We start from the raw sequence: 24,821 nt of genomic DNA on the forward strand, positions 1-24,821 counted from the left end.
AGTTTCTCAATCTCTTGTCTGCTGTATTCTTCACAGCTGCACTGTCTCCCTAGTGCTTCATAGGGAAAGAAATGCATAATGTCCCATTCACTCATATTTCTCACTTCTCTAAAATCTTGTCTCCTCAATTTAGTCCTGCCTTAGTAGGCCTTCAGTGAATTTATATATGTCTGATTTTCAAGTTTTTTGTAAGTGGTTTGGTGGTTGACATTTTCATAACTAGAAGTCAGAAAACTTCCAGCAACTTTAAATCATAAAGCCGTCCCAATTCAGTAATTAGAATGTTCAAACCAAGATATTATTCAAAACTCTGAACTTGATTTATCGTAAACTATTCTCCTTCTGAACAGCTTACACCTGCTTCAGGCTGGAAGCCTGCTATGATTCGATGAGCTTGATCTCTCTGTTCTCCTCTTTCTTCCTGCTCGTGGTATCCCTTGCTTGCTTGCTGCTGTTTAGATTCTGGCCAGAGAAGGGAGAGGTCGTAAAGGTAAATGTACACAGTTTGTTTATTTTCCATCGAGGAGTGGAGATGATGATTGTATTCCTTGACAACAAGAAATAACATAAAAATGAAGAAGAAAATAAGAAATACAAATCCCAAACTACTGGGAAATAAAAATTAGAAAAAAAAAGCCATCTTTAAAAACACAATTTATACTATTAGTGATATTAATATCTTAGCAAACATGATATTTAAGAAAAATTTTACCCAATTCTTTTTTTTCCAGTGTTAGAGAAATAAGCGACATATATCACCATATAAATTTATGGTGTACAGCATGAGGGTTTGATTTACATATATTGTGAAGTGATTACAATAGGTTGAGTTAACATCCATCATCTCATATAGATACAAGAAAAAAAAATTCTCCTTGTGATGAGAACTCTCAGGATCTACTCTCTTAACAACTTTCTTATATATCACAGAGCAGTGTTAATAGTCATCATATTGTACATTACATCCCTCATACTTATTTATCTTATAACTGGAACTTTTTCCCTTTTGACAAAAGCACGCTATTGATGTATCCATATGCAATGCTCAATTCTAAGTGCATACTGCTTTCCTAAGGGACCTTGTAAAATCTGCAACTGTGGCATCCAAAAGAGAGGTTTCCTGGGATCTTGTAGAGATAGATTTACAAATGTAGCCAAAAGACCTTCTATTAGAGGGGAGAGAGAGAGAGAGAGAGAGAGAGAGAGCGAACAAGGAGAAACATTACTTGTCATTGTTATCTCTTTGAGATGGGAAGAAAAATGCTACTTTTCTCATTTTTTTAAACAACCAACAATACACACACAACCACAAAAACAAAGAATATTCTTAAATTTCATAGCTTGTGGAACACAACTTAGATGTGAATTAAAATAGAAAATAGAAAAAATTAAGTAGTTGAATGCATGATTTAACAGAACCTGTGGAAGAGACTTTTTTCTCTCCGCCAAAAATCTGTGCTCACTCTTTCATAATAGAGACATGTTTCTTAAAAGGGGCTGTACAATCACAGGCTGTATTCCCATCCCTCTAGCGTATAGTGTGGTGCTGCAGTTACTTCTCAGCCTTAGAAGACAAGACACATTGATGAGCATGATTTCTAGGAGAAAGCTTTAGGAAAGCAGTGTTCCTACTCCATACACTTCACTCCATTGCACCAGCTGGTAATCAAAAGAACTAAGGGTTGACCAATCCACAGCAAGAAACCTGGACTCCAGAAGCCTAATACGACAGAAAGGTGACTGCTTAGTTACAGCAGCCTTGAAATGTTATGTTGACAGAGATAAAGTTCTTGTTTATAAACTGTTGATACTGAGAAGTTATTTGTTATAGAAGCATGCATTACAGTAGCTAGCACAATATATAAAGTCTATTTGCTATGTAAATGTAATATTTTATTTTTATATATGTACGGAATATCTTACCTGATCCTAACAGACAAATAAATATGTTTTGGGCTTCAGAACTTTTTAGATTTTGGAAGATTGTGTATTCTCTATAATAAGCAGCATTTACAAGGAAATCTGTGGAAGCATACTCAAATCAAAAACAATTGCTCTAGTAAAATATGTGAATATTCACACTAAGTAAAATAAAGATTACAGTTTTATCATGTTCATATCAAATTTTCCTACAAAGTGTGCTTTGGCTTCAAACTTACATAGATGTGGGGTTTTGGAATTTCAGTACAGGGAGTTGACCTTGGGTTCAATATTTTAATGAATGGTAATATCAATATATTGTATCATTTTTTGAGTTTAAATATTATGTTAAAGGTAACTGTGGTAATTTTGGAGGGTAAATTTGTACAATTGACATAACTCGATTTTCCAAAGTGCTTATGCATTAGCAAAATGTCAAGATCTATAAAAACTAAAACCCACAACCCTTTGAAAAATCATTGAATCTATGAGTTATAAGATTTAGGACCTTTTGATGACTTCTTAGAAGCCAACCAGGAATGATTTAGCAAATCACAGTCCAGCAAAAACAAGCTCACCCTCTTACAAACACTGAGATGTTTCTCACCATATGTCACTTACGTTTGGATTTAAAAGTTTGTAAGAATATATTTATTTATGTTTATATTCTTCTGCTACCAACATTATTTTTAATGACATGGTAATAGAGGTTATACAATATAAGGTGCAAAATCCAGAGACTGAAAAACAACAAATGATTTCCCCTTAGTCAGAATTTATGTATGATAGGAAGGAGTAGAAATGATTAAAAAATTACGTTCTAAGTACTTTTGCCTAATGGAAAGATCAAGCTAAGTAACGTGCTTTGTATTATGAGTTTGAGGTATCAAAGCTTGACAATGCTAAAACGTTTACATAACTCAATTGTTGTTGAATATATATTGTTAAACTTGGATAAAATCATTTAAATATCATGTAATTACAGGCAATGCTTGAAATAGTTCGAAAAGCATTTTTTTTTAATCTTCATATAGTTAAATGATTGAACATTGAAAAAGTATGGTAAGGAAAAATCCAACGGCATTAGAAAAAATATCTTTTTATAGTTACACAATTAATCCTTAATTCATTCTATGAATTTGAATATAACAAAGTGTTAACTTTAAGCATTTTGCTAATAGAAAGACTAAGCATTATCAGCAATACATATTAAAAGCCATGAATAAGCATGAGACTATTTCATTACATAACAAACTGGGACTAATATAGCACAGGACAAAAATAAAACAAGTTCTAGTTTATGGCCAGTGAAAGAAGAAAATCCAGAAATAAGCTTTCTAAATTTACTTAAGACCATTTTAAAACAGGAATTACCAATCTATTCCTACATTATATCTCCTATATTTTAAATATCTTTCTGTTCTAACAAGTTTCAACTTATTCTCCACATATTTTTGCTAAATGTCATTGCTTTTGAGAAACTAATTTTGGTCCCTACCATTGCTATTCTGATCCTGTCACCAGATCGAATTCCTTTCAACTTTCCAGATAATAACTAAGTTGGATTATACTTTTATATCATTCCTGGATGCTTGGCAGTTTGAGCATTTGAAATATAATTCAGACAATCACTGCCTAATACTGGATATGGATGGATGGAGTATTAATACCTAGGCCTTTAATTTCTAGTCTTTTAAATATATCTCAAAATGGTATTAGATATTTTCTGCCTGATACTACTCTATATACTCATAGTTAAGACTGCCATAATCTTCAAACAGTCAGAATTTTTAAATAAAATAAAATTTTATGTAACTGCTAGTTGCTAGGTATATCATGATTTTGTAGGCCCTGCAACCTATTAGGAATATTTATATAATTACCAAATTATTAGGAATATTTTTATTGTGGTATACTTATTTCAAAAATTATACTATATCACTGAACATAAGCAACATCATTTGTCTTATTAACAGACACAAGTGGTAGGAGCATATCTGAATACTTGTTTTACTGTAGACAAATTAAGAAATTACATAGAAGTGTACTGATTTTTAAGAAATCATTTATATATGCATATTGATAATAAGTTATAAAATATATTTTTATATTTAACATTTATTTAGATATTCACCAACCAAAAATTAACCTAATCAGAAGCATACTTTCCTTTTTGGTTGGTGTTATCCGTATGGGTTCTACATACTAATATACTGTTGAATATATTATGAGTATTACTTTTCCATCTCAATTTAAAAAAAAATTAATTTCTGACCTCTAATTATAGATATATTTTAGTCTAATTAAAATTTCTCTTTAAAACTGTAGTGATCTCCAACTATATAAGCAGATTTTCAAAACTTACTTGAGTTTTATGAATAGTTAATGTGAGAAACAAAAGGAAGTCCTTAATTTTGATTTAAATACTATATATACATATATGTTTAATTACTAACCTTACCTTACTTATATTGTAATACAAATATGACCAGCCCTTTCAAAGGCTGCTCTTCAGCTGTTTGGACAAGAAAGGTCCTTTTGCTTACATCTGCTACCTATTCTCTTATGTGGACATGCTGTCCTGATTCGTAAACAGATCAACATTCCTATTTTTATCTAAATATCTTAAACTTTTTAACATGCTATTCGGCCCTCACAGTTTTCTTTTCAGTGTAACACTGCAATTTTTATTTCTTTTTCTTTTTACAAAGACTTTATGTTTTAATTATAAACAAAGAAAAAAATGTATCTGTTTGGTATCAGAAGCTAGCTGGCCTACTTCAATGCTTTGAGAACAAAAGTTTCATGAACTCATATACAAATCATTATATTGAAGAAAACCAAGCTGAACATCTGAGAGCTATTTCTAAAAGCTATTGGTTTTGAACTATTAGAGCCCATAATATTAAAGTTTTAGTTAAATGTAAATGATTAAGAAATATTCATTTTAATTTAATCTGCTTTTCAAGTTTAGTAGGGTACATTTATTTTTAAATGAAAATGTTGAATGAACTTGTTCATAGCAACATTACTCATAATCACAATAAAAGCTAGTTCTTATATTATGCATCAAAGCTAACTCTTATATTGTACAGGATCCTTCCTAGGAAGTCAAAGATTATAGAGGTAATACTTTCGATTCTTTCTAGGTTTTTTTTTTTTTTTTTTGCGGTACGCGGGCCTCTCACCGTTGTGGCCTCTCCTGTTGTGCGGAGCACAGGCTCCAGACGCGCAGGCTCAGCGGCCATGGCTCACGGGCCTAGCCGCTCCGCGGCATGTGGCATCTTCCCGGACCGGGGCACGAACCCGTGTCCCCTGCATCAGCAGGCGGACTCTCAACCACTACGCCACCAGGGAAGCCCCTTTCTAGGTTTTTAATTAAGTTAAAACAGGCTACAGATTTAAGCAAAATTAGAAACACAATTTCTGGACTTAATGATGAGAAACACAAAATCTATAACATTTTGACAAAGTCTCTTTAATCTCTTAAATCAGGGGTCCCCCACCCCGGTCCATGGACTGGTACTGCTCCTCAGCTTGTTAGGAACGGGGCCGTACAGCAGGAGGTGAGAGGCAGGCGAGCGAGTGAAGCTTCATCTGCCGCTCCCAATGGCTCCCCATCACTTATATTACCACCTGAACCACTGCCCCCGTCGCTCACATTACCACCTGAACAAACCCCACCCTACCCACCTCGCCCACTCCATCCGTGGAAAAATTGTCTTCCACGAAACTGGTCCCTAGTGCCAAAAATGTTGGGGACCGCTGTCTTAAATAGCTTTTTATTTCATTACCTTTTCTTTTACCTCTTTTGTCTATCACTTGGTTTTCAAAACACAAAGGTAGGAGGAGATAGGTAAAGCTAAAAGTCATTTTTTCCCCTTTCCAAGAGTTTTTATTCCTTCTGACTCCATCATTCCTTATCCTCATTTTAATCACTTTTTGTGGATGTTGTGTGGGATGTTCCCACATTATAAAGACAGATGTTGAGGACTCAGTAGTTGGCTTAAATCATTACAGAATGCAAGTCTGGAGTGTAAAAGTGTTTAGATCTGTAAAATACTTGTCATTTTCTTTCTGTTAATCTATTTTCTCTTCAGTTGACAAAAATACTTCCTAGATAATTTATATATGAAAAATAGATATTTTTTTCTACAACACATAGGATAATATAAGAATTTAGTGAGTCAAGGAACTTAAACAGGCAATATCCCCCAAACAGAGAAATAATTCCTTTTTATTGGCTGGAATCACTTTATTTCTTAAAAATAAGTATGTGAGTATCTATTTAAATAGTTTATAATTTCAGTTTTAGGTATTTAGTGTGAGTCATTCAATATACATATACAGTTTCAATTTCTAAGAACCTAAATCAACTATCTCAAATACAACCAGAAATATTAGTAAATTAATAAAAAGCATTCACCAAGAACCTTCATCTCATTCAATGGTTTCTTAGACTTATGTAAGTGTTGTCTAGTTTTGTTTCCCACCAGTATTTCGGCTAATTAACAGTACTGTTTCCTGACAATCTTGGCATGTATCCTAATGCATCTGATATCTCCTTCTTCATTCTGTAGTGTGGAAGACAACAACTTCTAGAACTTTAGAAAAGTGATAAGATTATAATCCTTATGGTGTTAAAAGGGACAACACACATGCACTATGATATGAGGTTTCCTAAATGCCCCCAGTATCTCCATTTTTTGGCTGTGGAGCTGTAATTTTCAAACATTTAAGTGCTGTGAGCAATCTGTTATACTTTTGTGGAGATGACAAAGTCCCTGATGGAAAGACCATTAATAATTAGGTTTTATTTGTCAGATTGAGGGACAACAGCCGTCAAAGTAGAGGGAAACTAAGATAGAACATCAGAAAATTACACATGAAGGGCTTCCCTGGTGGCGCAGTGGTTGAGAGTCCGCCTGCCGATGCAGGGGACACGGGTTCGTGCCCCAGTCCGGGAAGATCCCACATGCCGCGGAGAGGCTAGGCCCGTGAGCCATGGCCGCTGAGCCTGCACGTCTGGAGCCTGTGCTCCACAACGGGAGAGGCCACAACAGTGAAAGGACCGCGTACCACAAAAAAAAAAAAAAAAAAAGAAAAAAGAAAATTACACATAAAGACACCCAAAGTAAAAAGTGCACTAAGAAGTGAGAGAACATTAATGAGAAAATAGTAAAGATGCAGAAGACTAATGTTATTCATATCACAATTTTTTGTGGTGTGGTCATAAATAAGTCTTATCATCTGTTCCTTCTAAATTACTTCAGTTTGTAGAAAAATTAAACTATGATGTTCTTCATTGTAGTCACTAACTAAAGCAGAGATTCCATACAAAATTGTCCTTTCTAATAATCATAGGCATTAACCAGCAGCAGTGATTACTAATAGATTTTCTGAAACAAAATACAGTGCCTATTTCCCCAATATTCTCTTCATAAATATGTATGAATGAATATGGACATGTATAAAACTGCCAAATTTAGATTAGCTAACTCTACATTTTAGAGAAAGAATAATTTATAATTTTATTATTTTACATACTCACTCATACATTCACTAAAATATTGATTACCTACTCTCCTTCAGGCTATAAACAAGTAAACCAATAAATATATGACATTATTTGATTGTGGTAAGCAATATAAAACTGTCTTTTTTTTTAGATGAAAGAGAGTGAATGGGAAAGGGGAGCAATATTATAAATGAAGACTAGAAGAAACCTCTCTTAAGAAATGACATCTTCTCCTTTAATTTCTTGGGTTTTGGCTATCACCCCTTTACTACCCATACTAACCAACTTCCCAGGCATAGACAATTATGAATCTGTTTTGTGTCTCTAGAGATTTGCTTATTTTGGGCATATGAGATCAGTGCAATGATAGAATACATTGTCTTTTATTATTGGCTCTTTTTTCTTAGCATAAGTTTAAAAGGGTCATGCATGTTGCAGCATGTATTGGTATTTCATTCATTTTTTATTGCCAAATGATACTCTGTATGGTTATACAACATTTTATGTACTCATTCATCAGTTGATGGGCATTTGGATTTTCACTATTATCAATAGTGCTGTTATAAACATTTGCATGCAAGTTTTTATATCCCTTGAATTGGAATTATTTCATATGGTATATTTATATTTAAAATTTAGAGGAACTGACAGACTGTTTTTCAAGGTTACTGCACCATTTTACATTCTCACCATCAGTGTGAGGGCTCCACTTTCTCCACATCCTTATCAACACTTGTTATTTTCAATGTTTCTGCTTATGGACATCCTAATGGGTGTGAAGGGGTATCTCACTGTGGTTTTGATACACATTACCCTAATCACTAGTGATACTGAACGTCTTTTCATGTATTTATTATCCATTTGTATCTTTTTGAGAAATGTATTTTCACTTTCCTGATGGTGTCCTTTTTAGCACAAAAGTTTTTCATTTTGATTAAGTCTAATTAATCTTTTTATTTTATTTTTTGTGTTTTTGGTGTCATGTCTAAGAAACCATTGTATAATTTGAGATCCATGCATATGTTTTTTCCCTAAGAGTTCTTTTATTGGCTCTTACATTTATGCCTTAGGACATATTTGAGTTACTTTTGGTATATGATGGCAGGAGGGGTCCAATTTCATTCATCTGCATATTCAGTACTAATTTTTCCTGATGCTATTTTTTCCCATTTATCTTGGCAATCAAGTCATTATATTGAAATTTTAATTTATTTAAATCTTAGCTGATTTGCAGAACTTGATTATCATTAAAAAGTTAGCATATAAATACTGGATCCATCCATTCTTCTAAAATGGCTTGTTATTTTCTCAGCTAGAGATGTAGAAGGTGACAGTCATAAACTTTATGTTATTGTATTTAGTAAACCATTCTCTAATACAAAAACTCTGACAAGCCAAATCTATATTGAAAAGCTAAAATATTTTAATATCTGGTGAGATGTTTACCAAGAACAGGAGCAGAGAAAAAATCAGCAGAGGCAATAAAAAAATCTAAAAACCAATTGCATGTGACCATTGTTTCTTTCACACCTTGACTATTTTTTGTTGACCAGACATTGATATGGTCCATCTATTAATTTTTTTTATCGTTTAAAGCTAAATTGTTAGATCTAGCTAGATACTATAGTACCATAATGGAAAGGAGGGGCTGTGATAACTAAATATAGAATTCTAAAAATAATTTTATTTTCACATACTTTTTTTCAAAAGTACTTCAAGATAAACTACATTTTTCAGGATTTAATGTGTTATGCAAAATTTAGAAATCTTATAAATCCTTTAAAGAGTACACTAAGTAACAGTGGCTTTTTTTGAGTAAAGACTGTAAGTAGCCTTGAGAAAGTGGGCATTTGAAATATACATCTAGAGTGGCAATCCTTTCTCATTCTTTGAAGTGATATTTTTGTGCTCAAAATCAAATATTAATAATGTCTACAATCTGCCCCATAATAAGTTTCTGTTATAATAAGTTAATGAATAACTTGGTAGTATTTTTCAAGTCTGTCAGATAAGAATCAGGTGGTTGGCTAATTAAATAGTCATACTTCAGACATTGTGAGTCAGGATCTCTAGAGGAAAAGTCTGGAAACATGAAGTTTAAATTAAAAACCAAATTCTTCTAATGATCTCTGCCAACAAAGTCAGAGATATAATACTAAAATTATAAAATAATCTTCACTCTCAAAGCAAATAGGAATTATTATCCAATCCAGCCTATGAAGACTATGTCTTTGTTAAATAAGTGGGAAACTCTTTTTACTAATGAGATTAAAAAATAAAATTAACACATCACTGAGGAAAAGACTTTAGAAAGATCAGTAAAGCCTGTCAGTACACAGGCTTGGAAGATTCTGAAGATTATGTCTGCTACTTCCACAACATGCTAAAAAGTATAATTAGGAACAGTTTGCATAGGGGATACCTCTTTGTTTTTCAGGTAAACCATGATAGAGATACTACACATTTGCAAATTGGCCATGGACAGCCTTTAAATGAGCCAGTGGGCCCAGGAAAAATAATAGAAATAAATATTCAAAGTTCTTAAATTATCAGATAAGTTCCTTCTGAGTGAAAACAAACAGACCTAGAACAAAAATATATTTATTTCTTTAAATTAAAATTAATAAAATTAACATTGTAATTAATCTTTTTCAGCTTAAATTGCTAAAAATACATTCTTTAACAGTTAATTATGTTGCTTCTTGCTTCTTTATGTTGTTTTTGGTTCACTTTAATGATCTTAAAGGCATTATTCAGAACCATTTACTACTATATTCAATTTTATGGCTCACTCTGTAGAAAATGTATGCAAACATTTTAATTAAAGTTAAAACTAATCTAAGTGAATTTTTAAATTACATTGGCTTGAATGAAATAAAAGGATAATAAATGCACCTCCTTATGATTTCATCTGTATTATCAATGTCCTGTAGAAAATACACAGAAAGGTTAATTTCTGTATTTGTTTATGTGATCATTTATATACCCATTACATAAAGTGTTATTTTTAAAAATTATACATCTTATTCATAAATGCCATTTATGTTATCTGTATTCTGTATCTCAGAATAATTACATCAATACTTATACTGCACACATTTTAATAAAGAATTATTTACAAAGGAGGGTTGAAATGGAGCCATAAATCATGGCATGTGTTTGTAACAATTCACAAGAAGCCATACAATAGAAGCAAAGGAATGTGATTCCTTGACTGGACTGAGCTGAATTGTTCTTGCCTGAGGTTTTTCACATGGTTACAGTACAGCTGAACTATAATAATCCTACAGTGCCACTAGGCTGGGCCAAGGTGGTTAAGTCACAAGACGGGCAGCGTTTGACTGTTGCCTGGGACCTCACTTGGGTTGTTTACCAGAGCACCTACTTCTGACTTCTGCATTTAATTTATGTTTGTCAAAGCATAGTAGCTATGTCCTGGGAAGTAGTATCAAAAGACAAAAAGCAACCCTAACAAGAAATTTAGGCAGATGCTGCAAGACTTTTTATGATCTAGCCTCAGATACTACACTGATCGCCTGTATTCCATTCTATTTTTCAAAAGTCATGACCAGGTCAAAGTCAACTGAAATTGATTACATGAAGAAGTAAATGCCTGGATGCTTGACTCATTAGCGGTTCCTGCTTAGAAACTAACTTAGGAGAGGAGAGGAGAGCAGGTCTAGAAAGAGCTTCCCTGAGCCTGGAAAATTCTGAGTGTGGAGGCCATGACAATTTTCGCTCAGTATGTCCATGGTCTTAAGACACTGGTGAAGAATGCCTTATTGAGACTATGAATAATAGAGAAGATGTTTTCTAGATATATTTTTCCAGACTCAGAAGTAGTTTTGTTATTGTTTGTTTTGCTTTGCTTTTAACACATAAAATCACAATGAAGATGACATATTAACATGATTATCCTTAATTATCTGGCACCAAGTTTCTTTTAGGGCCCAAGAGAAAAAGAATGGTTTTCATAAACAAAATCCAATTAAGCTTGACTGTGTGACATCTCTGAGAGGTTGGTAAAGGTATATTTACTTCAATGTAATTCTGAAAACAGGACAATGTGAAACGCTGTACTTTTCTTCACCACAGCCTGTTGTCAGTAGATTGACTTTGCTGCTCATCTGGTGAGCAGACCCAAGTTCGGTTCAGTAAAAAAGTATGCATACTATTAAATTGCTTTAAAGTATTAAATTGATTTAATGTTTTCATAAAAATATAGATAAATCTTGAAAAGACTGAGCAAAAACTAAGATACAAGAATATTAACATGGTTCTACATTTTTTTTTTTTGGCTGCTTTGGGTCTTCATTGCTGTGCGTGGGCTTTTCTCTAGTTGCAGCAATCAAGGGGCTACTCTTCATTGCAGTGCATGGGCTTCTCACTGTGGTGGCTTCTCTTGTTGTGGAGCATGGGCTCTAGGCACACAGACTTCAGTAGTTTTGGTGTCCAGGCCCTAGAGCATGTAGGTTTCAGTAGTTGTGGCACACAGGCTCAGTAGTTGTGGCTCACAGGCTCTAGAGTGCAGGCTCAGTAGTTGTGGCACATGGGCTTAGTTGCTCCGCGGCATGTGGGATCTTCCTGGACCAGGGGTTGAACCCATGTCCCTTGCATTGGCAGGCGGATTCTTAACCACTGAGCCACCAGGGAAGTCCCTGCTACTACTTATGTATGTGGTAAAGTTCACTAATAACTATTTTTTAAATAGGTAAGAGAAGGTAAAATCATCAGCTCATATTTGGAGTGGTGTGGGTAAAAGTTTAAAAAGACCTCAAATAGCTGTTTCAGACAGCAGATAATTAAACTATCTGGGAAATTAGAGAAAAAAGAAAGCTTGGTAATACATACAGAAAAGCAATTTAATATTCAAACTATGAAAAATATAAAACAATAAGCATCACATTTCTATGTAATGACCAGTAAGGAGGCCTAAAGAGAAGCAATCAGACAGAGGCATGAGATTTAGGGGAGGGTGGAGATGTGGGGGCCAGGTGGAAAACAAGTTTTCAAGAGGAGAGGTAAAAGGTATGGGATGCCACAGTTAGACAGCAAAGGTACTTAATGACAATGATGTAGCATTTTGACAGAATGATGAAGTTCAAAGGGCATTTAAAGCAACACAGGAGGAGATATTTTAAGATGGCAAATATCAATTCTGTTTAGGTTTATGAGAAAGGCAAAGAATGGGATATTACAGGAAGGAAAAGGGGTTGAAAACTTGCTTTTCTTTTTATTTTTACTTTTTTAGGATGTGAGATAAAACTTAATGTTTGCATGTTATATAAAGGAGTAACAAGTCACTGAGAAATGTAAAGTAAATGAAATAAATGTCCAAATTTAAATGTATGCCAGAGATTATCAACAGACTAAATTAAAAATACCACACACAATTAGTTTTGAAGAAATTTGAATAATAGCATATTTATTTAAATACATTATTGAATTTAAAATTATATGTATATATACAAATATATACACACATATACATACATTTTTTCAATCAAAATAGTGAAGCTTTTATTTTCAGGAAATATAAGATCAAAAGAGATACCCATATTTTAACCATATATATAAATTAATAAATTACTTATTTAACTGTATTCTCACCTATTACTTAAAGAGATCTTAAGATTATCATGTAGAAATAGCCTTAGGTTTTAAAAAGTTATCTTGGCATATTCCATTGCTTTTTATACTTGTCAGTTTAACCCAGTCAGCTATATTGGTAACTTTAAGATGATTAAAAACTTTCTATTTTTCTTTTTTTCAAAATGCATTTGTATTATTAGGCAGACTTTGAGTATGACCAAGGTCTTCTGCAATTGCGTAAATGAGAACTTGTTTTTGCTTCATATTTTTAGTACATGTTACCACATCTTGTTCATTTTTAATCAAAATAAATGTGATTGAAAATATCTGCAGTGTACCAAGGCCAAAGTTCTTTTGCAATATGGTTTTATTCTTCTATTTTTACCTATTCTGATTCTGAGAAAACTCTATGTATTTGCAATAGAAATGATACAAATTTGTTGTATACATTAATTGAAAGAAGTGCTGGAGATAACTATTAGAAACAATTTGAAGACGACAAGATCTTCTTAAGTGCCAAGTGACTCCTCAATTGTAGGTTGTGAATATACTATTCAATTTTATGCTATTTCATTTCTCAAAGAAGACACTGAATGACTTTTGAAAAAGGTAAAAGTGCTTTACCCTATCAGTCCAACAATTTTCAGAAGCTGTTCCATACTACCGAGTCAACATTCAGTGTATTGGTATAACTAGATGGCTCTTTCCCTCTTCATATCATCATCAGGGAAGTGAGGATGAGGGTTCACTGAAGTATTCTACTAACTAGCGTATAAAAAACAATTGCAGCACATAATGTATTGCTAGAGAACTGTTCTTTACACCAAGCCATTCAACAGGAATGTGTTGGATACTTTTATTTGTATATTATAAATTTGGGAAAGGTGAGCTTTATAAAAATATCTAAATTTAAAAATTATCTTTTCAGAAACGTAATAGTCATTGATGTTTATTCAGAGAGAGTTGCTGACTTACTATACCAATCAATATATTAATTACTGTGAACTAAGAATGCTGCCTGCCATATCAGTAAATAAAGGATCAAGCCACCACATTACAGCCTCCCGGATGGTAAAGGCTGAGGGAACTCAGGAAGGAAATAAAGAATGCCTGCTACCTAGCAGTCACCAGACTGCAGCCACCCCCGACGGTGCAGCCTGAGGAAACACAGGATGAGAAAATACAGGATACTGGCCTCAGATAGCTGAGGTGCATATCAATGGAATGATTTCAGTGACCCCAGACTCTTGCATCTTCCCATACATAGAAAAGCGCTAAATTCCTTAACATGAGATATCTGGTTTTCTTTTATTAACAGTAATCTTTTGATATTCTGACTACCTGGTTTTGTTCAAAAACTCCTATATATCCTGGCTTCCCCCCTTCCTCTTCAGAAGTTTCTCAGAATTATCTGAAATGCTACGTCCCAGGCTTAAGTCCTCAGATTTGTCCACCGAATAAAACATAACTCTCAACTTTCAGGTTTTGCATTTTTTCTTTTTTCAGTAGACATTACTTACAGTTAAGCTATCCACATAAATCCATATCAATACAATTTTTTTTCATAACTTGTTATTGTAATGATGATGGTGAACATTTAAGACCTGGCAAAAGAGGTATAGTGGGAAAGGATGGAGAAGGTACAGCATTCAAGACATTCTAAAACCATTTACAGCCTTTTCTGTCTGTGCTTCCCTTATTCAAAGACTCTTTACCCCAAAGTTCAAATTTTAGAATCAAACAAATAAATTCACAATTTTTTGAATGCTTCATCTTCTCTACACACCTAATCTGTTTCTTTATTTTCATATCTCCCATATTGCCTTGTATGGTGGTGCCACATTGCCTCAATAAATATTTCATTAAATAAGAAGTAATAGAGCAATGCCACTATGGTAATAAATTAACACATTCTTTTAAGTCAGAAAGAAAACATGCATTAATTCCAGGAGAATTTCCTCAAGATAATTAAGTATACATTTGTGGATAGTGCATGCATTTATTTGAAAAGCATATATATATATATATATATATACACATATATATATATATATATATATATACTAACCAATAACTATGGAAAATAGTTTCACTTCACTTCCTTAATACATTAATTTTTCTATTAGTTAAAATATTTTTCAACTTTTCTCCTCTAACATCTGTGACACCTCCTATTTCCTTTTCCCTTTAGCCCACGACCTTGATAAATACTTCACAAAGGAGTACCCTGAGCCCCTTGCCTTCAGGGAAGGAGGAAGGCGGGTTTGAGATTTGTTCTCCTGCTCCCTGTTGGACTGCCTTGTGAGTAAAACCTCTCTTAGCTGCAAACCTCGGTGTCTCAGCGCATAGACTTGACAGGTCTCACATGGATAGAAACACCCATTGCTGGTCAATCGGCAGACTTGAATTTGAGTCAGCTCTGCAGTAAACTACATAACCAGACTGCAGTGTGCTGACAGGGTCTTGGTGCTCCGGCCAGGTGTCAGGCCTGAGCCTCTGAGGTGGGAGTGCAGAGTTCAGGACAGTGGACTACCAGAGACCTCCTGGCGCCATGTAATATCAATCAGCAAGAGCTCTCCCAGAGATCTCCATCTCAATGCTAAGACCCAGCTCCACTCAATGATCAGCAAGCTACAGTGCTGGACATACCATGCCAAACAACTAGCAAGACAGGAACACAACCCCACCCAATAGCAGAGAGGCTGCTTATAAACATAACAGGTTCACAGACACCCCAAAACACACCCCCAGATATGGTCCTGCCCACCAGAAAGACAAGATCCAGCCTCATCCACCAGAACACAGGCACCAGTCCCCTCCACCAGGAAGCCTACAGAACCCACTGAACCAACCTCACCCACTGGGGGCAGACACCAAAAACAATGGGAACTATGAACCTGCAGCCTGCGAAAAGGAGACCCCAAACACAGTAAGTTAGCGAAACAAGAAGACAAAGAAATACGCAGCAGATGAAGGAGCAAAGTAAAAACCCACCAGACCAAACAAATGAAGAGGAAATAGGCAGTTTACCTGAACAAGAATTCAGAAGAATGAGAGTAAAGATCCAAAATCTTGGAAATAGAATGGAGAAAATACAAGAAACAGTTAACAAGGAACTAGAAGAACTAGAGAGCACACAAACAATGATGAACAAAACAATAAATGAAATTAAAAATTCTCTAGAAGGGATCAATAGCAGAATAATGGAGGCAGAAGAACGGATAAGTGACCTGGAAGATAAACTAGTGGAAATAACTACTGCAGAGCAGAATAAAGAAAAAAGAATGAAAAGAATTGAGGACAGTCTCAGAGACATCTGGGACAACATTAAACACACCAATGTTCGAATTACAGGGGTCCCGGAAGAGGAAAAGAAAGGGACTGAGAAAATATTTGAAGAGATTATAGCTGAAAACTTCCCTAATATGGGAAAGGAAATAGTCGAGTCCAGGAAGTGCAGAGTCCCATACAGGATAAATCCAAGGGGAAACACATGAAGACACATAGTAATCAAACTATCAAAAATGAAATACAATGAAAAAATATTAAAAGCAGCAAGGGAAAAGCAACAAACAAAATACAAGGGAATCCCCATGAGGTTAAAAGCTGATCTTTCAGCAGAAGCTCTGCAAGCCAGAAGGGAGTGTTAGGACATATTTAAAGTGATGAAAGGGAAGGACCTACAAGCAAGATTACTCTACCCAGCAAGGATCACATACAGATTCGACAGAGAAATTAAAACCCTTACAAATAAGCAAAAGTTAAGAGAATTCAGCACCACCAAACTAGCTTTACAAAAAATGCTAAAGGAACTTCTCTAGGCAGGAAATACAGAGAAGAAAAAGACCTACAATAACAAACCCAAAACAATCAAGAAAATGGTAATAGGAACATACATATCGATAATTACCTTAAATGTAAATGGATTAAATGCTCCAACCAAAAGACATAGACTGGCTGAATGGATACAAAAAGAAGACCCATATATATATGCTGTCTACAAGAGACCCACTTCAGACCTAGGGACACATAGAGACTGAAAGTGAGGGGATGAAAAAAGATATTCCATGCAAATGGAAATCAAAAGAAAGCTGGAGTAGCAATTCTCATATCGGGCAAAATAGACTTTAAAATAAAGACTATTACAAGAGACAAAGAAGGACACTACATAATGATCAAGGGATCAATCCAAGAAGAAGATATAGCAATTGTAAATATTTATGCACCCAACACAGGAGTACCTCAATATATAAGGCAAATGCTAACAACCATAAAAGGGGAAATCGACTGTAACACAGTAATACTAGGGGACTTTAACACCCCACTTTCACCAATGGACAGATCAACCAAAATGAACATAAAGAAGGAAACACAAGCTTTAAATAATACATTAAACAAGATGGACTTAATTGATATTTATAGGACATTCCATCCAAAAACAACAGAATACACTTTTTTTTCAAGTGCTCATGGAACATTCTCCAGGATAGACCATATTGTGAGTCACAAATCAAGCCTTGGTAAATTTAAGAAAATTGAAATCATATCAAGTATCTTTTCTGACCACAACACTATGAGACTAGATATCAATTACAGGATAAAAAATCTCTAAAAAATGCAAACACATGGAGGCTAAACAATATGCTACTAAATAAACAAGAGATCACTGAAGAAATCAGAGGAAATCAAGAAACACCTAGAAACAAATGACAATGAAAACACGATGGCCCAAAACGGATGGGATGCAGCAAAAGCAGTTCTAAGAGGGAAGTTTATAGCAATACCATCCTACCTCAAGAAACAAGAAAAAATCTCAAATAAACAACCTAAGCTTATACCTAAAGCAAATAGAGAAAGAAGAATGAAAAAAAACTCAAAGTTAGCCGAAGGAAAGAAATCATAAAGATCAGATCAGAAATAAATGGAAAAGAAATGAAGGAAACGATCACCAAGATCAATAAAACTAAAAGCTGGTTCTTTGAGAAGATAAACAAAATTGATAAACCATTAGCCAGACTTATCAAGAAAAAAAGGGAGAAGACTCAAATCAATAGAATTAGAAATGAAAAAGCAGAAGTAACAACTGACACTGAAGAAATACAAAGGATCATGAGAGATTACTACAAGCAACTATATGCCTATAAAATGGACAACTTGGAAGAAATGACAAATTCATACAAAAGCACAACTTTCCAATACTGAACCAGGAAGAAACAGAAAATATAAACAGACCAATCACAAGCACTGATATTGAGACTGTGATTAAAATCTTCCAACAAACAAAACACTGAAGATGTGTCTAGTGAATTCAAGCATAAAAAGAAAAAAAAAAGGATGTTGGTTGACTCACAAAATTGTTGGGATCCCTGGAGGATCATTCTTAGAAGATACACAACCTGAGAGCATGCCCAAAATCCCTCCACAAAACTGGTTTAGCAGAGAAACAGTGGCCACCTTGTCAGAACTCTAGATATTCCAGCCTGAACTACTGTCAGTGTGCTACAAGCACAATTAACCCTTTTATCCTAGAAGCTGCTGCTAACACTACTTCTACTGTTGCAACTTAATACAGCTGCAACTGCGGCCAGAGAGGACAATTTACCATTGCTGTTTATTCTTTTGCATAATTTCTTATGTCAATATCTAGGGCATGTGCCCCTGATTGCAAGAGCATTAGTTTAGTGCCCATGCTATTGGTACAAGTTACCTGAGGAAATTGATTATTTGGCACTTGTATATTTTATAGTAGGAGATGTGCATTGTATTGCCTAAGACCCAAACATGAAAAGATGATTTTGATATCATACAGTCAAAATAATGTCAATATCATCGACATCATATTATTATCAATATACAGACCGCCCTAGAAAAAATACTACTTAACAGTAAATAGATCATAAGCTACCCTTTACTCAGACCAAAAATCTTAGACTTATCTGTGATGCATCTTGCCCTTACATTCTACACCCACTTCACCAGAGAGTCCTCTCAAATCTATTTCCAAAGAGATCTAAACCTCATTACTTATGCCACTATGAACCTTCTTCAAGACACCAATATCCAGATTCCAGATACAATCTCCTGTCAGGGCTCCATGCCTCACTTCTTGGTACCCTGCAAACCATGTACTACACAACAGCCTGAATGATCTCTCACAGGCTCAAATAACGTCAAGCTGTTGCCCTACCTAAAACTCCCCGTCGCAAACAGAAAACCTTTCTAACTTCTTATCATGTCTACCAATTTTTACATGATCTTCTCTCTGCCTTGTTACTTGCCCTCATTTACTACAAACTCTGCTTCCCTACATTACTTTTTGTTTCTGAGGTCCTTTGTATTTCTTCTCTTTTTGAGAAAAAAAAATTTTTTTCTCAAAGACCTCTTTTCCTCTGGGAAATTCACTGCATAGATTTTTACTTGGCTTTCTCTTTGTCATATCAATGAGAGATCAAATATCAGTTGCAGAGGGATATATTTCTCAACTACCTTTGCTAAAAAAAATATCTACAGTTATTTCTATCCCCATTTTACATTCTTGAAAGCCTTAATGAAGAGGCAAGGACTCTCTCTCATTCTCATTGATGTAACCATTATGTCTATTAATAGTGCTTTTATAGAGTAGGTATTCAATAAACACGTTTGACTGGTAAGTCTAAATCCTATGTTTTAACCACAGTATAATCTATTACCCCAAATAAAAGCTGGCAACCATAAACGTTAGTACTGTCACGGAAGCTAATTTTTAGTAGCTCCATAAGGAGTTTTACCTCTTGTTGCTTGTTCTATATTGCTTATATTTTAGGGAAGTAGAGAATATATATATATAGACTTCTTAAAAATATTTTGAGGCATCTCCATATATCAAAGTTGATTAGAAATTCCATATGCTCTTTTAATAATCTGAATTAAATGTACTAATGCCTTGTTTATCAGACAGAGACATGAGAACTAAATAACAAAAGCTATCTACTTATGTTTTTAGCCTGCACTCATTTTCTTAGCATCTTGGGTGATTCTGAGTTGACTTGTAAAAATCTTTCTTTGTCATGTTCTAAACTACTTTCAGTTCTTTGAAATTAGATAAAAAGTATTTAGTTACAAAACTTTTAAATGACAGCTGGTTTAAAATTAAATATAATAAATAATACAAACTAGTTAAATTGGCATCAAGGTGGAAGAAGATTATCTTGACTCTGGCAAGATTAAATTTAGTAGGTGAGGAAAAAAAAAAAAGAAACTTGCTCAATTTGAATCTATACCATTGAGGTAAATATACTTTAAAGGGGAAAAGGAGTCTTTGTGTTAATAAAACTTTTTGTGTAAGCTATTGACAACAGCATTATCAGAAATAACAGTGGCCTGAACACAACTAAGATACATTTTCAAAATGAAAACAATTCATTTTAGAATAAACTTTGACTAAATAAAATATCTAGAAGAGGCCAAAAACACTGGGAGGAATCTTAATGGCACATGAAGAATGGTTGAACTAATAACACACCTGGTTCAGAGAAAATTAAGAGGAGATGTCATATTCTAGGAATAGTTTTAAGGGGGCATCATCAGAAAATCTACAAACAACAAATGCTGGGAGGGTGTGGAGAAAAGGGAACCCTCTTGCACCGTTGGTGGGAGTGTAAATTGATACAGCCACTATGGAGAACAGTATGGAGGTTCCTTAAAAAATTAAAAATAGAATTACCATTAGCAATCCCATTACTGGGCATGTACCTTGAGAAAACCATAATTCAAAAAGACAATGCACCCCAATGTTCATTGCAGCACTATTTACAATAGCCAGGTCATGGAAGCAACCTAAAAGCCCATCAACAAATGAATGGATAAAGAAGATGTGGTACATACATACAATGGAATATTACTCAGCCATAAAAAGGAACAATACTGGGTCATTTGTAGAGATGTGGATGAACCTAGAGACTGTCATACAGAGTGAAGTAAGTCAGAAAGAGAAAAACAAATATCGTATATTAATGCATATATGTGGAATCTAGAAAAATGGTACAGATGAACTGGTTTGCAAGGCAGAAATAGAGACACAGATGTAGAGAACAAACGTATGGACACCAAGAGGGGAAAGTGGGGTTGGGGGGGGGTGGTGGTGGGATGAATTGGGAGACTAGGATTGACATATATACACTAATATGTATAAAATAGATAACTAATAAGAAACTGCTGTACATAAAAAAATAAAATAAAATATAGATAGAGCAGTATGATCCTTGGAGCTTTAGATAAAGATTTGAACTTTGAAATATCAGGTTCCATTCTGAATAGAACCTTTCACTAACTAGATTAGAGCTGGAGAATCTCATTATTTAATTGTGTGTAGGAGGGTGGAGACAGGCTTCTAAGTGGAAATATACATCTGCCCAAGAAGACAGAGCACATAAAAATGTGACAGCTTATGTAGTTTATCACAGTGTGTGGGTGAGGGTTACAATACTGGCATGAAAGCTGAAATGAAATAAATTGATCATTTCCTTCAATTAATAACTGGAATTCTGTGAGGTAATGCTCACTTGAAAGTGAGACATCATTAATTTATAAATAAGGTTAGTAAAAAGTAAGTTTTAATGCTGCATTTTATGTTACTTTAAAAAAGCAGAGCATCAGTTCGAAAGGCAAGAATTTCCTTATCTAAGTTGGGATGTTTGCAAAGAGTTAACATACTCTTCTCACTTCGTATTCCAAATTACTTTTGGAAGTAATATCCATATTGTATCTTGCAGGAAGGCCTACGCAGTAAACTTTAACGGCTGCCTGAGTTGGCAATCATTTCATAGAGACAAGACACTGCACTGGAAATTGCCCTATAAATAAGATCCCTTACAGAAAAATTAAAATGGAATTCATATTATTGATGTTCACTAGCAGCCATAAGAAACGCAAGGGAACCAGCAAGTGGCACTTGTTTCAAATTGCTCTCGGAGGCACCTGAAGGACACCCTCAAAGTCAGTTTTGATGAATGGTGATAAGTAGTTTATCCAGCATTTGGAGTGGGCTGTAATATATTTGGAAACCTTGAGGAATTTGTCTACCGAATAGAAATGATCCAGACATTAGCTGCCCCACAGCAGTTTTTTCTCTGCACTGGCCATTAATTCACTAGTACCCAGATTTCCTGCAGAATCAAGTCTCTTTTCCTTCCTTGCCAGTCCTCTGCCTCCTCACCCCTGCTCCCATTTGCTCATTTTTGCATCTTAGTTCACTTTCAGTCCTTATATTGCCTGAGAGTTTTTTGGGTTTAGGATTGAAGAAAGAGAGACCTACAACTCTGTTGCTACGTCTAGTTATATAACCCTCTTGGCTAGATGTCTATTTTGAAGTGAGATCTGAGACATATAACCACAATCTCTAGATTGTACTGTGTTTCTATAAGTCATGAATGCTTATTGTAATGTCCAGTATTATAGTATATTAAGTTGTCCACACTGAAAAGGAAATATTCATGTAAAAAGTAAAAAGGTAAATGTTTAACCTGTAAGTCCAACCATACAGAGAAAATGAAGGGGAGAGCCAAGAGGTGAGAGCAGGGACATGAAAGTGACAGCAAGAGTTAGACTGAGAGAGATATAAAAAGACCAGAGAATAAATTGGAATGACAAAGCAACTGAAAAAGGTAACAACACTAGAAATGTACCAACCTACAAGAAAATTGTCTTCTGTGCCAGATATCAAATTTATATAGGGATTATGTGCCCTGAATTATAAATAGCAACATAAAGAACAAACATGTTAATAGAAATTGATTTTGATTATTTTAGTAGAACTGAAAAAGTTTTCCCTTTTCTATAGCAAAGAAAAATATAATCACTGGAAAATGAAAATTAATGTGAAATAGAAAAAGACTACAGATACTAGAGTTCAACCCAATTCTACCTTTTTTGAACTGTTGGTCCTCTGAAGAAGGCATTGGTTCCTTTACCTGTGAAAATCTAATTCCAGGGTAAATGTACAAATTGTAGATATTGTGTATAAATTACTCAATACAAGTCTTTATGTGATAACATCTCAAAACAATTGTCATAATTATTAATAATATGGTATTAATTTCAATATGTGATATTTTTGTGACTCAACTCAATTTTAAAAAGTAGGAAATATGAGTTAAGATTATAATAGATTGAGCTTATGGCAGAAATGTAGTCCAATACTGAATCTAGAGTTCTTAGCTCTGTGACTTTTTGACATGATACATAATTTCTCTGGGATTCAGATAGTTTGTATAATAAAAATGATAGTATTGTCAGTGCATGCAGGTATAAATAAATGCCAACAGATCATAGAATATAGAATGATACAACCAGTTGATTTTAAAGCAAAATAGCCCAAGCTTGCCAGGATAATTTATAAATTGCCTTCTTAAAAAATACATAAGGCTTCCCTGGTGGCGCAGTGGTTGAGAGTCCACCTGCCGATGCAGGGGACACAGGTTCGTGCCCCAGTCTGGGAAGATCCCACATGCCGTGGAGCGGCTGGGCCCTTGAGCTATGGCCGCTGAGCCTGAGCATCCAGAGCCTGTGCTCCGCAACGGGAGAGGCCACAACAGTGAGAGGCCTGCGTACCGCAAAAAAAAAAAAAAAAAAAAATATATATATATAAATGAGTCCAATGTTGTAAAAACTAAAGTTTAGTATTAATAATCATAAAGGCACCAAGTAGAGATTGTGAAAGAATGTACATGTGTGAGACAAAATTAGACAAGCAACAATGTTTCATAGCCTAATTCTTTCCAGGTACACTTTCTTCTGTATTTAGATGGATGGAATTGGATAAAAGACTTTTTAACTGATAAGTTCTCAAGTGTGTGTGTGTGTGTGTGTGTGTGTGTGTGTGTTCTGAGCTGTTGACTTACTATGGCAATATGTCTTACAAGTGAATATATGCTCAACATATAAAAAATATTAAGAAAACTCTGGCCAATAGGTGTCAGTTGACTGTACATAAAGAAGGAGTGAAAATGTCTAAATGCCTTTGTTGGAAAACATGAAAAGTACCAGGAAATTTATCACTAATAACTGAACAAGTTAATAATTTTTGACTTCTGTGATATCAAGAAGCATAGAGTGAAAGAGGTAAACCAATGTGTCAATTAAGGTAGGAGGACGAGGAGGATGCTTTTCTTCCCTTTCCCAACAACAAGTAAATTTAAGGTCCTAACAATGCCAATGTTCTGGAGTGTTTCTGAAAGAAGTAACCTCCCATAAACCTACGAGATTCTTATTTTGAAGAAGTCTTTAACATTTATTCTTTTAATTATGAGATTAATCTTATTCCTCGATGGGCATCAGAAAATCTACAAACAACAAATGCTGGAGAGGGTGTGGAGAAAAGGGAACCCTCTTGCACTGTTGGTGGGAGTGTAAATTGATACAGCCAGCATGGAGAACAGTATGGAGGTTCCTTAAAAAACTAAGAATTACCATATGACCCAGCAATCCCACTACTGGGAAACCATATACCCAGAGAAAACCATAATTCGAAAAGACACACGCACCCCAACGTTCATTGCGGCACTATTTACAATAGCCAGGTCATGGAAGCAACCTAAATGCCCACTGAGAGAAGGATGGATAAAGAAGATGTGGTACATATATACAATGGAATATTATTCAGCCATAAAAAGGAAGAAAACTAGGTCATTTGTAGAGACATGGATGGACACAGAGACTGTCATACAGAATGAGGTAAGTCAAAAAGAGAAAAACAAATATTGTATATTAACACATATATGTGGAATCTAGAAAAATTGTACAGATGAACCGGTTT

General features: G+C 34.6%; 1 pseudogene; it reads right to left on the reverse strand.

The window, feature by feature from the left end:
• Window positions 1-331: 331 nt before the first annotated feature.
• Window positions 332-24,821, reverse strand: part of LOC101290276 (ectonucleoside triphosphate diphosphohydrolase 6-like) — a 140,628-nt pseudogene continuing 116,138 nt past the window's right edge.

The sequence above is a fragment of the Orcinus orca genome, chromosome 3 (assembly GCF_937001465.1).
Source record: "Orcinus orca chromosome 3, mOrcOrc1.1, whole genome shotgun sequence".
NCBI lineage: Eukaryota > Metazoa > Chordata > Mammalia > Artiodactyla > Delphinidae > Orcinus > Orcinus orca.